We start from the raw sequence: 1,318 nt of genomic DNA on the forward strand, positions 1-1,318 counted from the left end.
TATAAAACACCTAAATAAATGCAGATACGTATTATGTTCATAGATTGGAATGTCCAGTATTGAATGTTGATTTTTCTCTAGCTTAATCTATACTCAATGAAACTCCTATTAAAATACTATCAGGGCTTTTTGTGAAGAAATACACATGCAGATTCTAAAATTTATATGAAAATGCAAAGGATTCAGAATAGCCAAAACGGTTTTGAAAGATAAGCAGAGTTGGTAGAATTGCACTGCCTGATTTCAAGGCTTACTACTTAAAGCTACAGTAATCAAAACACCAAGGTATTGACACAAACATAGACATATAGAGGCCGGGCGCGGTGGCTCACGCCTGTAATCCCAGCACTTTGGAAGGCCGAGGTGGGCAGATCACCTGAGGTCAGAAGTTCGAGACCAGCCATGACGAAACTCTGTCTCTACTAAAAGTACAAAAATTAGCAGGGTGTGATGGTGGGTGCCTGTAATCTCAGCTGCTCAGGAGGCTGAGGCAGGAGAATTGCTTGAACTCGGGAGACGGAGGTTGCAGTGAGCCAAGATCGTGCCACTGTACTCCAGCCTGGGCGACAAGAGCGAGACTCCATCTAAAAAACAAAACAAAACAAAACAAAAAGACAGACAGAGATCACCGGAACAGAAGAAAGAGGCAGGAAATATATATGACTAATTGATTTGTTTTACTATTACAAAAGTATATTTAACAAAAAGTTTAATATGAAAACGTAAATGACCCAATTTTTACATAAAAATAAAACAGGCCCCTTGGAGAGGGGGCATGGATTTCCCTGCTGAACAGCCATTGTTTATACTCGTCACAAAGCTTCTAACATGATGATACTATTTCCATATTACTACCTTTCCAATTTTGTTCTGTTGACCACTAGTTGCTGTCTCCACACATTCATCTATCACAAGATTTGTAAAGTGATCAAATCCCTGCAATATTCCTTTGACATGTCTGCCACCATTTAATTTCAATAACTTCTTGTCCATAAGTTGTTTCAACTTGGGAGAGTGAGCTTTGCTGACTAATTTTTGACCAAAGCAATCTAATGGGGAACAGGAAAGTCTTTCTAAAAAAAAAAAAAAAAATTGCTCAAAAAATTGGATATTTACATGAAAAAAATAATAAACCCCTTTCTTACTACATACACAAAAATTAATTTGAGATGGATTATAGACCTTGATATAGTTTGGATGTTTGGATGTTTTTCCCTCCAAATCTCAAGTTGAAATATGATTTCCAGTGTTGGAGGTGCGGCCTGGTGGGAGGTGTTGGGGTCATGGAGACAGATCCCTCATGAATGGCTTGGTACCA

At 38.3% G+C, this 1,318-nt stretch overlaps 1 pseudogene; it reads right to left on the reverse strand.

Annotated features, from left to right (window-relative positions):
• Positions 1 to 803: 803 nt before the first annotated feature.
• Positions 804 to 1,023, reverse strand: LOC115832278 (annotated as a pseudogene).
• Positions 1,024 to 1,318: the final 295 nt, after the last annotated feature.

The sequence above is a fragment of the Nomascus leucogenys genome, chromosome 3, assembly GCF_006542625.1.
Source record: "Nomascus leucogenys isolate Asia chromosome 3, Asia_NLE_v1, whole genome shotgun sequence".
Taxonomy (NCBI): domain Eukaryota; kingdom Metazoa; phylum Chordata; class Mammalia; order Primates; family Hylobatidae; genus Nomascus; species Nomascus leucogenys.